The sequence below is a fragment of the Cardiocondyla obscurior genome, linkage group LG20, assembly GCF_019399895.1.
Source record: "Cardiocondyla obscurior isolate alpha-2009 linkage group LG20, Cobs3.1, whole genome shotgun sequence".
Taxonomy (NCBI): domain Eukaryota; kingdom Metazoa; phylum Arthropoda; class Insecta; order Hymenoptera; family Formicidae; genus Cardiocondyla; species Cardiocondyla obscurior.
Window position 1 is genome coordinate 1,795,026 of NC_091883.1, and position 15,862 is coordinate 1,810,887.

Below are 15,862 nucleotides of genomic sequence, written 5' to 3' on the forward strand. Positions count from 1 at the left end.
TGAAATTCCATGCAATCTTCTAAGATTCGAAGATAAAATACGTCGTCGTATTTAAATGACGATTAAAATAGCGATCTGCCTTGCGTTAATCTAAGATATCGTTAAAGTGCGATCGGATCGCTGCTTTTGATTACGAGAACGATAAAAAAAGAAGTCGTGTAATAAAAATGAATACGGCGCGTTGTATAAACCGCGCGATTCTCGGCACGCGGAAACTCGCGTCTCCTCTCAAAAATAGCGATTTATAAGCGGCGGGTATTATTTAACGAACGAGCCGCGCGACGTCACGGTACGCGGCCGTATGAAAAAACCAGATGGCCAAAAATCGCGTTTTATTCGAACGGTAGTTGGAGCGCGGATGAAAACCACGTGCAGAACGAGCGGCCGCAAATGGCGTAGGAAATTTGTTTCTGTTATCGCGCTCCCCTATCGCAACATCCCGCCACTCGATGCACTGTCAAAACGAGTCACTGTCCGCTCGGATCGATAGCCTATTTCCTCGTCAGGGTTTCCCGATTAACCGGCCGCGCAGGATTTCGACGACTGTCGCGCCGTAAAAGGTGAAGGCTCGATATTAACTGCGAAATTCGAATCAATAAACGAGCCTCGGGTTTGGCCGCCCTGTCGATGCTAGAAACGCGTCGCATCGTGAATCAGAAACGTTTTCGAATCTCGTGACAACGAGAGGTTCTCGTTAAGCTTTGATATCGTTGCGAGTCGCGACATCGATGTATATACGTTAAGTATTGAGATAAAATATTATATCGAGACTGAGAATAATTGATAATATTAGTTACAATAAAAAAATAAATAAATAAAAGTAAAATTAATTAAATATAAATATTAAAAAAAAAAAAAAAATTAGTTATAATAAAAAAATAACTTTTTTTTAAATCTGCGATCGACCGACGGCAGCGGAACTTTAAAATGTAGCACACTGACGATTGAATCGAATTGTTACTTGTTTCGTTATCGGCCTGTTATCGTTCTAACAGATATCCGTACCGCGCCCGGTAAAATAACAGATGTCTATAAAATGTCAAGTGCTCTACAATGTTTTTGAATGTTAGTTCGCGGCGGGCCGACCGGGGCCTCTCGTAAATCAAATTGGGAATTATCCGCAAACATTTGCTCGAGAAGATACGGCACTCCGCAAGATATTCCCTCCTCTGCGAAAATTTAGAACGTTTTCATTATCAATCAAAGCAACGGCGCGCGGCGGCAGCCTCTCTCGAATCTGCCGGGAAGCGCTATTTCGAAATACCGCGGAGCAGCCGGGCGAAACCGAGGGAATAATAAATTCGCGAACGATTCGTTTTACAACGGCCTCGCGGAAAAGCTCGCAGTTTTACGTAACGTCGCGAAACGACGCGTCGTCGCGGCCAGCATCCAGCTCCGCGCGGTTACGTACAAAAGCTTATTCGCCAGAATATTTATTTACGGTCGTCGAGCTTTCAGAGAGAGAGAGAGAGAACGCGGCCGGACCGGATAAATTTTCAAACAATTTCGCCGCGGCGACGGACGTCGGGAAGCGTCGACTCTGCGGAGGGCTTTAGTCAGCTGATAGACAGCACGATGAGCCGGCGCGCGCACGGAGAGAGGGGTTGTTAATGGAAAGCCATTGTTCTCTAATCAAATCATTTGCTCGGCGCTCGGAAGAGAGTAGAGAGACGGGACGTCGGGTGGAGCGAGCGCCGAATGGCTCGAGAGCAGGTGTTCCCATGATCAACCCTTCCGCTCGTCTCGTCGCGCCGATCCGCATCGCTGTCTTATTTGTTCTTAAACAAACAAGCCCCGGTGAACGTCACCGCCACCTTTATTATCTCCGATTCGACCGAAATAACGAAATTCGCGTGATTGAACCCGACGTGATATCCTAACTTGATTTCGATATCGCCGAAATACGGCAAGCGAATTTTTATCAAATCTAAAGCGGTCTCTCGTTTTTTATTTTATTTTTTTTTTTCTATTAATTATAATTGATATGTTTTAATCGAATAAGTCCCTTCGATTAATTCCGCGACGTTATCTCGTATTAATTTACGTTTTCTAATAATTTTACGGCTTTTACGGCCGCCTGAAATTCGAGAAGTACCATTCGAGGCGTTCAAACGGCGTACTCGCTATCGTACGCGACTGCGGAAGGGCGGACGACGTCGGCGGATAATTAAGAAACGCAACGGCAGTTTTGCGCCAAGTTTCGGCCGGGCATATATTATGGCAGTTTGTAAACGACATTAAAGCCCGATTCCAGGGAGAAAATACATAGCACGTACACGTAGGTACGAATTGGTGGTAATGCGGATGCCGATATCGAGGGTCGATAATCGTTAGCCGACGTTAACGGTACTTACGAAGTTAGGCGGTCGGGTATATCTCGATAGGTCTTAAATGGAGGGCGGGAGGGAGATGGGGGAGAAAAAAAAAAAGAAGGAACCACTCGGAAAAGAGAAAATCCTGAAAGTGACGACGCCTGATCACTTGCGAAACCGCAGGAAGAAAAAAAATCAGTCTCGATCCCGAAAATCGACAGGAAATATAATTGTTCGTATTTCTCTTTTTTTTATTTTTATTATTTTTTTCTTTTTTTACCGTCCCAAAATTGCACATTGCAAGCAAATCTCCGGTGCTTGTTCGAGTCTCTTTCAGTCAGTGGACCACCCAAGCCGAGGATCATGACGAATGATCGGCAGGCCGCGATCGCGTGATTGATTAACTATCAAAACGTGAAAAATGAACGTAGTGCAAACGGCGTTTTGTAATAATCGCGCCGGTTTCGCAAATGATCTGCCTAATTATAGGTCGTTCGCAAAAATGTTTCACCGTTAGACGTTAACAATGGCAATATCGTGACGTAAAGTAAAATAATTTAAATAGAAATCGCGTTAGCTTTCGTCAAGTCTAGTCGAATAAAAATTAATTTACACGTACATTTTTAGAAGCATCGCCGAGATATCCGTCCGGTTCAATAGAACTATTCTAACGTACTCGAGATATATTTCCGCTTCAATACGCGCGAGTGTAATACAGACGTGCACAAATATAACGTGCGCACGCCGGTATAAATTATTTCTAGCTTCGAGCGCTCCTTGAAGCACGACGCTTCGTAGCCAAAAGCAATAATGCACGATGCTTTATATCCTAAACGTGCATTCCGATGGTCATCGATCGCGCTGATGGGTACCGTGTCGAGAACATTTGATAACCATTCGTTGCACCTGCGCCAGTAATCGACTTGGATTTTGATAGATGCGGGCCTCGATAAAGGAGAATATCGCTTTTGTTTTTTTTGTTTTTTATTCCGCGGGATCGGCGTAATGAATTAGTAGTTTGGTAAGTTATCATCGAGCCGCCGCGGGCCCTCGCCAAAAAATTGCCAATCCCATTTAATGACGGGACTTTTATTCGCGCCGAGGATCATTTGTCCCGCCGATGCGGACACGCACGCCGGGGAATTGTTTACAACGGCAGCTGCTGCGCGACCGACTCTGTGTGCGCACTTAGAGAGCACGTGACTCACGGTGTGTTGATAGATTAGATACCGATCCATCTGCCGCGACGAACCGATAGTCGCGTCGCCTGCGCGTCGCGTATTAATCACATCGGATTTTGATGATAAACGAGCCCGGTGACCCGGTGCGGCAGATTACCGTCTCAGAAATCGCGCGTTTAACCGATCTCCCTCGGCCCAGCTATCCCGAAAATCTTCCGAGTCCGCCGACTCGCCGATCCTCGATAAAGTCATTCGGCAAAAAAAAATCTTTCGCAAACCGAAAACAAATTAATTGCGAGCCTCTTTAAAGCGGCGTAAAAATGCGTAAAAATAGTATGCAGCTGTGTGACGCCAAGACTTTCGTTAGTGACATTTGTTAGATTTCCGCTAAGCTAAATTTAATTGCGCGAAAATTAAAAGAAACTCCTGCGCGTCGAAATTCATTTCCGTTCCTGATATTTATATTCACGGCGGATTAAGCGGATAAAAAAATTAAACGTCCGCTCTCCTTCGGGAACGTAACGAGGTTCGGAATATCTCGTTACGGCAAATACACGAGGCTCCTACGTGCGAAGAAGGCGTGGAATCGTAAAATCGGGGAGAGCAGCGATGCGGCGGAAGCGGGCGGTGATTGCGTCACTGATTTCTTAGGGAGGCGATGTTAAAATCGCACGACAGGGCACAAACGGCCCGATGTAAACCGAGCGCGCATATATTTAGACTGGCACCGTGCTTCGGTGATCTATAACGAAGCGCGCGCGGGCGCCGGCTCGCTTCGTGGAAAGCCTGTATGTTGCGGCGCAATTTTAATCTAAATACCTGCAAACGGCCGCGGAACAATGGCGCGCGCTTTGCTTTAAGCATCGTCGCGGCAAAGTGTTGTCTCACCGATGCAGATAGGTCATTTTGTGGATTAGCGCACGGCTTATATTAGATACACACGTGTATATATATATGTTTCCGAAGATCAAAACGTATTGGCGAGATGGATATTAAAACGGATATTTCAGCTTTTATATATTTGACATTTTAATGCTTGGTAAATTGAAAAGTTTCCCGTGCCGAAATAAAAAGCCATTTTATCTAACAATTAAATTAATAACAAATTCCTAAAACTGACGTGTATCAGTTTGCGGGATAAAGATTTTAATAACGCGAACGGATCGATTGTATTGCGGCAAACGAAAGGGGGGAGGTTTAAAATAACGGAGACAATGCCGAAAAAAATGCAGCCGATACACTTAAAAAAAAAAAAAAAAAAAAAAAAAATGTGTTTCATTAGACAACAAACAAGCAGAAATTATGAAATAATTGGTCTTTACGTAACGCTACCTTTTAGTCTTAGACAACTCTTTACCTTTAACATTGAACCGAACGTGCTGCGTGCCAATTTCGAGAGCTCTGCGTCGGCGATCTACCGGGTGTGCTCGATTAGATTCGACCGAGCGACGGTTGACATACGCGAAAGGTGAGATCGTCAGAAGATATTGTGTACATTAATCAATTGGTTTGCCTGGCGGTAATTACAGTAATTGGAGCGCCAATTACTGCTGAACGGACGATAACGCAATTCGTCGGACAATAACGCGGTCGCTCGGTCACAACTATTTGTTGGAGAGTTTCCCTTTGGCCGCCTCGCCCATTGTCCTCGTAGCCAGAGTCAGAGTTACATCTCCAATTATTATCTCCCTCGTCGCGATGCGTAATCCGTTAAATTGCGGCCGGCCGCTCGCGCGCCAGCACTACGGTGCAAATTGCTCGCGTATTTGTTCGTCTAGCCGGAGTTGAGGACGGACGGCTGCAGTCTGCGCGCTTGAAGGACGCGGCAGAAGCAGCCGTTCGAGAGACCCTCGCTCATAATCTTTTACGAGAGACTAGCAACCATTCCAACACAGGAACCGCGAAATCGCTCTTTCCCCTAAATATTTTCTACAACTTTACTGTCCGAGAAAGCTAAAAAAAAGGAAAAAAAATATATAACACCGAACTTTAATGTTGAAATTTATCAAGCTCATTTTTATGCGCGCGTCGACTTCGAAATCGTTCGAAAATAATCGAGGGACCGGATCGAGCGTAGCGAAATAAAATGCAAAGGCACGTCGAGCTACTCGGGAACGCTGACGATTATTTTGTCAATATCTTGCGCGATCGTAAATTTGGCGAAACCCCGATAGCTCCGCATTGTGGTCGGATGCCGCGGCTCGAAATAGTGAAAGTTTCCGAGCGCCGGAGTTTGTGTACGATCGCCGGGTCCTTCTGCCGGGTAATGGATTATGCAAGCGTGTCGATAAATTTTTATTTCCTGCGGGGGGAGGGGAACAAGTCCGCCGGCGGAGCGGGTGGGAGGGGAGCCGGGATGAAAAATCGCTCGGCTCGAGAGTGTAATCCGTGTAACTCGTCGTTGCACGTCGGGTGTTATACGTGTAAATCGAGCGAGCGAAATGCACGGTAACGGCCGCCGCGTTTTCCGGAAACTTTTAATCAACAGCATTGTAACGGGGAACTTCGCAGACTGTTTATGAAACCGTCGAGCCGAGGTACATCCGCGGCATCGAGGATGTACCGCGAGCCCGTCGAGATTGCACTTTGATTTTGAACACCGCCGCGGCGATCCCCGCCAACTTCGCGAATACCGTAAGAACTCGCAGTCGTTGAGTTTAACTGCCGGCTCTCGCCGCTACACGTCGGCCTTTACAGCTGCTCTAATTTAAACGATTTAATTATATCGCGTTACAAATTATTTCTAGCGCGGTTTTATTAAAGTTTCTTGCGATATACTTTGCACACAAAAGAGAGAAAAATATATCACGGGTGTTACGTATTGTAAAAACGAATTGAGTCGTATATCGTTTCAAAGACAGAAAAAAAAAAAAAATAATTACGTGTCCGGTTGGTTTATATTTTTTTTTAATTTTTTTTTTTCCTTTTTTTTTTGTTTTTCCCTTTTATTGTAATACGCTATTCAGCGACGGTTTCGAGGGAGACGCGGGATCGCCGAAAGCGCGGCGTACTTCCACGAACACCCTGTATTACCGCAGACGTCGTGGACCCCGGAGTAAACCGGTCCCGGGGCTCTCTCGGAGTCGTCGACTCGTGACCTTCGAAGCATTAAGCAGCGGCGAGTGCCGCCATGCAGTTACCATGCAATATCGTGCTGCCCCCTCGTACGCCGCTCGCGAATCCGTCGTCTTCTCCTCGCCGGTCTATTTCCAACAACGGCGACATCGGGATCGATTTTCTTGCCGTCGGCGTGCCGGCTACGCGGGATAGGAACGAATAACGCCGATAAACCTTCCGGGATGATAAAGGGACGCGAAATGACAATCCGCGATAAGAAACCTAATGCGCGGAAACGCTTTCCTTTGTCGTGGACCGAGAGTCCGTCGGCGGAAGAAGAGAAGCGCAATAAATGCACCGCTTTTTTAGCTACGCGACGTTTATCGGTGGACAGATTCTCGACGCGTGGAAGCTGATCTGGAGCAGAGGGCCGATTTGCTTTCGAAGGCGAGTCCGTTGAATCCGTGCGAAATGCAGCAAAATCAGGCACCGCCGCGCGACGCCTTATCGGTGTTATTATTCGGCTGCGTTCTGTATACCTAATGGGATGACATCACGGTCTAATCATAACGTTAACGTTGCACGGAGTACGAGCTCGTGATTAACGTGACTCACCGAGGCGATACGTAACAGCGCTACTAGAACAAGCGAGACTCTTCCGCCGTAAGAGATTTAATGAAACAAACAGACTGATTAACACGTTTGACTGCGGGCGTGGCAATTTGCTACTTTGCAAAACTCCGCTGACATCGAGCCAAGTGTGTACCGAAGTGCATAGAAAAAAAAAAAAAAAACTTTCCGCCAAGTATAAATATTTAACAATCTCGAGATTATTCTAAACCATACCGGCGGGTAAGTAAAAGAATTAATAGAGTGATTGACTCATTCGTTTTACATTTACGAGGCAACTGATCAGAAATACTGCATGCACTTTTTTCCGCTGAGCACGTCCTTACGTCGTTATCCGATCGCACGAGTCCAGCTGACGTAATGGTGATTGCGGCGGCCGGAGAGGAAGCTCCGCGGGAGTTTCGCGGGGCCTTCGCGATTAATGAGGTCTCGCCGGATTTTGCTCTTTAGCCAGGAGCGTGGAAAAGTACTCTCCTCTCCGCGAGAGAAGGGACGCGACGGACTTCGGTGGCCGAGAACCGGGGACCGACCCGGGCGGGAACGAGACGGATATTTTTCGCGATGGCCATCGCTGGGTCTTGGCCCGGTGGGAGGACCGGTTTCACAGTGGCTTAAATCCTGTTATACTCGCGCTGTCGTAAGCGACGCTTTCACGGACGAACGACGGCCGTGCCGCCGTTGTTTTTCCCTTTTCGTTTTTCTACGTCCCCTCCCCCCCTCGCGATTTTTATTTCCCTCCCGTTTCTCCGCCGTTTCTTTTTCCTCGCCCCCGTCGGTGCGAGCCGACGGCGGCGCATGCTGCAAACGACGCGTGCACCGTGCCGGCGAAGTTTGTCCTGGAAATAAGGACACCGTCGCAGACGTTGTATCGGAAAGACATCGGGAGAGAGGCGCAATCGTTCGAGAGTGCGAAACGTCCCCTCCCCCCTGTTATCGGTAACGACCTATTGTCCACCTAGGAGTTCTCCGCGGAAAAGGCGAGAGCGAGCAGCCTCGCGAGTAGCGTAGTTTTTTTCTCTTTTATTTTTCTTTTCTTTTTAAAGTTTTATTCGATATACATATGTTTAAAAAGTCGCGTCGCTGTCTTGAGAAAATTATTGTCCGTTTTTATTATCGACACATAAATCAGACGGTGTCAGCGGCAATTAATTATAAAATTCACCCGTCATTCGGCGACTCGCGGATCGAAGTCTGGAAATTGAAACTCCCGAAGTCTACTTAACAGCGGCACCGAATGCATACGTTCGCGTTATAACGCGACGCTATTATTCTAACGATATCTCTTGACGGTACGTGCAACATATCCGGGCGGATCGTCTGAAAATTTCGTCGTTGCGCTCCCTTAAATGCTCCCCGGCGGCGTTCCAACGGGGTTTAACTGCGATCGTTTGCTTCCGAAAATACCTCGTTTACGGCGGACAAAACGTCGACTGTAAATCTCCCCGACGCCGCCTGGAAAATTCAACGGCGAAGTAAGTAAGGTGAATCGCGCTGAACTTCCCTCCAGCGCGATCTCGTTTGCGAAAGCGGAGCTGGCTTGCCGGCGATTGGAGAACGGGACCCACGAAATGCGTGCAATTAAAGAGCGTTAATTCCGTCATTCAAAGATAAAATTTGACAATAATCAAAATTAAAGGAAATAGCGAGAGCGAAGCGTCGCGGAGTCTTCCAATTATTTGCGCGATCCCTTTAATTCGTCGTTAATAATTATTATTTATTTTTTTCATAATTAATCGCGGCAATTAATTACGTATGAAATTAAAGTTCGCCATCGAATCCGAGCCGTACATTATGCAAGCCGCACGCGGTATTTTCTCGCGCGCGTTCGAAGCGAGGAGACGAGCTCGGAAGCGGGAAGGATTAAGCGCGAGAGACCGCGGAGAAAGAGTATCGCACAGGGGCCGAGGTCGACGCAGTGTAGGCGGAGGTTAATGGGTTTCGAGGACAGCCGCATGTTACATCGTGAGATCTCGCGCCTTCACCCGTTGAGAATGACGGCGGGTCTTTGTCGAGCCGTTCGCGGAACGTGAGGGGGCAAGAGGATTTCTTCTTTCCGCGGTGATGCCGAGCGTTAAATTTAAACGGCCGCTGGAAAGCGGAAGCTCGCGCCGCGACACTTTCGCCGTAACGTGCCCGATGCTCACCGATGACAAACCGCGATTCCGAAATCTCGAACGGTCGCGGTCGATATTGCACGTCGGAAAAGCGCGTCCCCGATGAAATCCGCGAAAAATGTGAACGTCGAGAGACGAACGCTGAATGTCGACGGTAAACAACCGCGCGGCGGGGCGCAATCGAACGATCGAAAAACCAAAGCTCGCAAGAGAATCCGCAATTTTCGAGAGACTAGCGACCCCGGACTTGCGTTTCGAAATCGGTTTTCGGCACCGCTCTGGGAACGCTCGGCGGCCGCGGGAAATATTGTCCGTCCGAAGTAGGCCATGGCGGCAAATTAAAAGGACTCGCCGGCAGTTTCCGCTTGGCTGGAGAACGACGTTTCCGCCGTGTCGTGACTAATTGCGCCAATAACACGCCAACGGGCGCTGAAAATAAATCGTTTCGAAGATTTTTTTCGCGGCCTTGGACATATTCTACGATCGATCACAATGCGAAGGCTCGATTGGCGTTTACGGCTCCTACGTGTCGAGAACAAAAACGGCAGTAACGATTGCTAACAACTGATCGTAAATATTACCTTAACTTTGCGACGCACTCGTTCGATAAAATTTTAATATTTTCCCTGTTACTTCTACTTTTGTTTGTACGCCACAGAGGAGAGTACTAAGAGCCAGAAGCGGCTGAATTTTACATTAAATTCGTTTTCGTAGGGGAGATGGTTTTGTTTCTTAAAGCGAAGAGAATATCGTATGCTTCTTTCGCCCGACTGTTCATATATCAGCGACGTCGTCGCGGCGGAACGTTAATTGCGTTTCTTATGCATCTTTTACAGCTCGCGGTTTGCGAGACGTAAATGCAACGTGTGAACGAAGATACAATAGTTCTGTAGGAATCGAATTAGTGTAGCGTCGGTTGAAATAAAATTAAATTTATCATCAAGTTGAATACGATACGCGTTTATCGACCTACTCGCTTTAGTGGGACTCAAGGTTCTTTTGATCCAAATAAATAGGCGTCATCGAATATGTAAGACAAACTTGCCCGCGGGACTAAAAAGAAAAAACTCCAAGTAACGTTAAAAAAAATATAAGTATAAAAATAAATTAAAACCACCTAAATCCTACAATAATTAGACGCAACCTGCGCGCCGAGAGTGCGGGATCGGAAGAGACGTTCGGGAATTTTCACTGCAGGTAAAGATATCGAAACTGCAAACCCGCAAGAAACCTCAAACGGAGGATTAATTGTTGAACCCATTAGTAGTAGCAGAAAGCTGACTCGCTACGAACCAAGTAACTGAGTAAACAACGAAAGACGCGAACTGTCGTGCTTAATTAGCTCCTAATTCTTAACGCATTTTGAGGTAAACTGATTTTTATCAAAAATATTACAGAATTTAATATTTATTTCCTAACAATTTTGTCTATAAATACATGCCTGGCTTTATCCGTTCCGAAAAAAACAAATTAATTAAATAAATGAAGGCACATAATTACGTGACGGACAAGTCCACCATAAAATTAGCACAGCGAACTCTTTAAATCTATTAGGCTTCACTCTTATCGTCAACGTGTAGCTTCTCTTTGCGCTCTAAGAGCACCTTTCGCGAGTGTACGGCACACACCGTTACGCCGGCGTCATTACAATAAAAACACGCCCTCCCCTCGCCCTCTCTCCCTCGCGTCGGCGATAAGAGCGAGTCTCCAGAAGGAAGAGCACGGAGGATCCTCTCCAGGCGACATAACCTCCTAATAGATCTTCTCTGGGCGACATAACTTCCCAATAGATCTTTCTCCGGGCGACATAAACCTTCTAAATCCCCCGCGGACGAACCGTTCCGTTCGCACGTTATATCATAGAAGAGAGACGTACAGTCGGGGCCGTAATCTATGCCGCCGCCCGATAACAACGCGGTACAAAGGACCAAGGGCTAAACCGTACAAGCAACACACCCGGTATACACGAGCGGAAAAACATATGGCTATTTTCGGTTCATCTTTTTTTTTTCGTCTTTTTTTTTTTTCTTGTTGCTCTAACACGGGAATTACGTCCCAGAAGTTCGAAAGAAGGCGAGCTTTCGTCACCGCGATAACACTTGGGTGTTTTACGATCGCGCGCACTCTCCGCTCCCGAGACCGAGTATAATTTGAAAAATATAGCAAAATAAATTCCAAGTTTGTACGTGACCGAAATAACCGACGCCCTTCTTCTCGCCGTAAAAGCGCCGTGCGGCAATTTCCAATTTTTTTTTTTTTTTTTTTTTTTTTTTAAATAACATATCGCGGGGGTAAATAAATAACGCTCCTCGTCGCGGTCTTGCTGTTTACGGGCTCTCAGGACGCTGGGCGTATCGTAAAGCGCGCGTGGTAAACGGGAAGCATCGCGACACGGTGATAAAATATAAGAATTACAATATTTATATGTGAATTACAGTCGGTGTTAGATAATACGTATCGCAGTATCGCTTTATGATCGCTCGAGATAACGCGTATAATTCTTCCATTTAAATGCATTTATTACTGTCGCGCATTTTAATGGGCCATTTTAAAATTCCAAGTTAACTCGCGCATAAATGTATACTGAGAAGGGACTGCCCCGGCCATTTAGGAGCCAAGGGACCCGGCGCTTGTCGACCTCGCCGAGGAATTATTGGCAGGCCGAAAGTTCACCGTAATTTACAGATAATGCAGCTATGTTTTCTCTCGATGTTATTACGCGCCATTAAAAATAGATAACTGCGCGGGATGTCCCGAGTCCCTCCCTCTCTCCCCCCGCCACCCCCCCTTCGTCCCCAAGACTCGCTCTCGGATGAGGGAAATTTCGGAGGGCGAAATACGGAAGCTTCGCGCGATCTTCTCTCGGCGACATAAACCTCCTAAATCCCCCACGGACGGAACGTTTCGTTCGTTCGTGCGCTATCCCGGCGAGCGAAGTCACCCCCGGAGTTGCAGTGCAGTCGGGGACTGCAGCTGTGACTCACCCCGGGCACTGCGGCGGTCGACGGTGCCCGTTGCAACGAATGGCGCCGCGGCGACGCCGATGAAATTTTCAACGAATTTTTCGCGAACACGCGGCGCAGTCTCCCGTGTCTCTTATGCTAAACACGGTTACGAGAATATATTGGACGGTGTGCGAGAGAGCCGCGACTCGACTCTCTTCGAGGAACGGCGCGATTCTTCTCCGGCATCCGAGATGGCGGTCCCAAGATAGCGTCCCAGCTTCTCCACCCTCGGCTTCTTTCCGCGAGCGCCGAAATATCCGTTCGAGAGCTCGACCCGGCGCGTTCTGTGCGAGAGTGCTGAGTACAGGCCGTTTTTCACCGAACCGCGAGGCGTAAATTGCGAAGAACCGCGGGATAAACATGTGTTACGTTGATCAGGTCTAATATAGAATAGGCATACGTAAAATGCACGCATGGAGAACATTTTTCTAGTTAGAGTTGCTGTAGCGTCGAGGTAATTGCGGACTATAAAGAAACGCAGCGAATCTCTCTCGTTCATAATTTCGGGCTTCGCAGCTGGGTAAAAAATGGCGGGCTCGCGGTACTCTTGCGCAAGAGTTCACATCGAGAGTTCTGAAATACCGTCGGGTCCACCGCCGCGCGGCGCGGATTAAGAAACGTTCTTTCTATCGCGCAATTTATCGCGCCGTAAATAACCCCGCGATGTAACTCAGAAGTCCAGAGGTCCGTCGGGGTCAAGAAAAAGAGCGAGCGCAGCTTCTTTTATAAACTGCGTCGCTCAAAAATCATGAGAGCGAGAAAAACACGTATTCAAAATGACATAAAATATATCTCTGATAATTCCGCGACTCTGACGTGCGATCGTTTGTCACCAGCGGACAGATTTAGTGGCGGGCAGCGTCTGCAAACACTGGACTCTTGTATTTCCGTGCGTTTTATTTTCGCAAATAATTACACGCTTTTACAGTCCAGTGATTCAAGCGCTGCGAGTTAACTTTATCTTCGCGACTGTTCCTTTTTGTTTACATCTCGAGATTTAGCGCATCGATTTTGAAGTCTTTTCTTCAACAACAAGAAGAAAAAAAAAGTATATATATATAAAAGAAAAATATAAAATAATAAATAAAACTGAGCGAAAGGGTGTTTTTTAAAAAATTCTAACGTTTGAAGACAGTCGTCCTGGGTTACCGTAACCCAGTGCTCGATTTGATGGGTTAACTAAAGCGAGGAAACGGAGCGCGAAGAAGAAAGAGCGAGGACTAAAACGGTAAAATATACATGAAACAAATACGAAGTCTGTCAGACGGTGCGCGAGCAGTTAAGGGTTAAAAATGGCCGGGGGTGGTACCTGAGAGACCGTCCTCTCTCGCGCCGGAGACGAGCTATAGCTAACCTAACCAGAATACGGAAGTTTCGTGATCTCCACCTCTCCCAGGCCTCCAAAATCCTCCGGACCTAGCCTCCGCCTTCGAGCTCGATCTGCACTCGTGTTTTCTCACCCTCCGCCGCCCTCCGTCTTTTTCGCGCCCGCTCACCCCGGTCCTTTGTTTCCGTCTCTTTCGCGCGATTACAGTCTGAAGAGCGCCCAGGCGCCATTCACGCTCCAAACGAATCGAGTTTACTGCGCGAACGAAACTCTTGCACTTGAAACGATGAAGAATTCATCTGACCGCGAATAAATTTTCGATAAATTCAACCGGGACGATCGGCGATTAATAAAAGTGAATCGATAAAGAAATAATTTCTGCAATAATTTCTGTAGGAACAATTTTATTTTTCCATACTTTCATGCGTTACATTGATACGTTTTTTCGCCCTTCTTCTCTTTCTATCTCTTAACAAGAAATCGATCTTCTTTAAAATAATAATTAATCGCATATTCTTTATATTGTTTCGTTAAAAATTTTATTTCTACCATCTTCAATTTTTTTTTTTATTTTTTACCGAGTTCTCTCATCGTAATGAATAAGTCGAGGATTCTGCCGGATCGCAATTTCCTTCCGATAAACAATCGCGGTCTTAAAACAACACAGATGGGAGGTATCGGGTTCGCTGCATGTCGCAAGAATGATGCAGTATTCATGTCGATAGGTGCAGCTCGAAGGAAGCTCGCGAGCCGACGCAGTCGTCCTTCGTAACAGCGGCGCGAACGACTGCCTGAAATTTTCAATGACGCGGAAAAACGCCGCCGGCGCGGAGCTAACTTTCGCGAGATCGACGGCCGGAAAATAATTCCGCGTGCAGCTACGTGAGGTCACGGAGGGCCTCGTGAAATATTTGGGCGTCTCTCGTTTCGACGGCGGAAGCGGGACGGCGGAAGTGCTCGGGAATCCGTGTCGTTGTTCGGGGCCGGGGCGAAAGCGGGAACAACGAACGACGCCGCTCGCTAATTCCCCGTGAATCCGTTCGCACGTTGAAACGCATTGGGGAAATTCAATTGCGCCGAAATGAATCCGGGGCGTATTAAACTCGCGTAGGCCCCGGGATAACGGGGAGGCGGCTGGCTGTTTTACTATTTACAGTCATCGGGCGCGCGATGGCTCGTACCACCGGCGCGTAAAATAGCTCGTCGATTCCATCAGCGTTCGACAGCGAAGAGACCGAGTCGATCCCGGCGTTGGTAAACGTCAGCGACGAGACACAAAGGGATCCGTCTTAAGACAAACCTTTTGGAACTTTTCCGTCTTTGTTCGGCTACATCTCTACGGAAATTTGATTCCGTCGAGAACTTCTCGACACTCCTCAACCGCGCGTGGAAAGACGAAGGAAAGAAAGAGAGCGAAAGGAAGAAAAAAAAAAAAAAAACAATGAGAAAGAGAAAGATAGAGGAGGAGAAGGTAAAAAATAATACGAGTGCTACAAAAAACGCGTACCGGGGGACGAAAGAATGCGCGTACATCAGCGCGAGGAATGACATGCCAGACAAAAGATGGTTTCATTTGTACCGTAGACAATCGTTTACACACGCATTTTTTCTACTTTCCGCGACACCGGGCTCATCGATCTACGCGCAAGCTATTGCCGTGCCAAGTTTTCTATTTAATTTTATTTAATTAATATATCCAGTCAAAGACGGTACTTCCGCCGGGTCGTCCGCAATCTCGACATAAGAAACTGGATACGATGTAAAGCGAGGCCCTTTCGATTCTTCGGGCGATCCGGTATATTAAAATTAAATCGAACAAGATAATCGAACAAGTAACGGATAGGTAGCCGGGGGAGGCAGGGGGTGATAGGCGAGCGTAAGCCTACGTGCCGCGCGCTAGGTGTATTCCTCCACTACTCCCACTCTCGCTTTGTCCTTCTCCAGCGGTCGCGCAAGCACACACGTTCTACGCACTGCACAGCGAGCACATGTCTCCGTACCAAAAGTAATTCGCGCTTCCCTTTAACGAAAACCCTTCCGGCACGATAACTACGATTAATCTTGATATCTCTTTCTGTTACAGATCAACGCAGTTGCATCCGCCGTCGTCAACAAGTATCGTGACCGCCGATATTAATCATACGAACCGCGGTCGGTTCGTCGGTCGTTCCGCGAGATCCGCTGAGTATTCGGGCGTAGTTTTGCGACACGCGACTTTCTTTTAATCGCGAGTGCC

General features: G+C 47.3%; 1 protein-coding gene across 22 annotated transcripts in view; it reads right to left on the reverse strand.

Annotated features, from left to right (window-relative positions):
• Positions 1-15,862, reverse strand: part of LOC139110336 (protein muscleblind) — a 350,852-nt gene that overhangs the window by 286,840 nt on the left and 48,150 nt on the right. The window lies entirely within an intron of this gene.